Source organism: Merops nubicus, unplaced genomic scaffold (assembly GCF_000691845.1).
Source record: "Merops nubicus isolate BGI_N331 unplaced genomic scaffold, ASM69184v1 scaffold23551, whole genome shotgun sequence".
Lineage (NCBI taxonomy): Eukaryota > Metazoa > Chordata > Aves > Coraciiformes > Meropidae > Merops > Merops nubicus.
Window position 1 is genome coordinate 7,001 of NW_008590593.1, and position 297 is coordinate 7,297.

Here is a 297-nt window from a genome sequence, read left to right on the forward strand (position 1 = left end):
CCCCCTGGGTGGGTCCCCAACCCCGGGAGATAGGGGGTGAGGGACACGGGGCAGTGGGGACCTGGCAGAGCTGGGGGAGGGTTGGACTCCATGATCTGAAATGTCTCTTCCAACCAAAACAATCCTGTTGGGAGCAGAACACGCAATCAAGGCGATCGTGGTTCTCCTTTGCTGGGACATGGCAGAAGGTCTCATCCCTGCCTGCTCTGCTCAGCTCCACCGGAGTCGCCGCAGGAGCCGTTTGCCCGGTGAGCTGAGCTGGCAGCTCCCCCGCCCTGCCCCGCAAGGGGGCGCCTC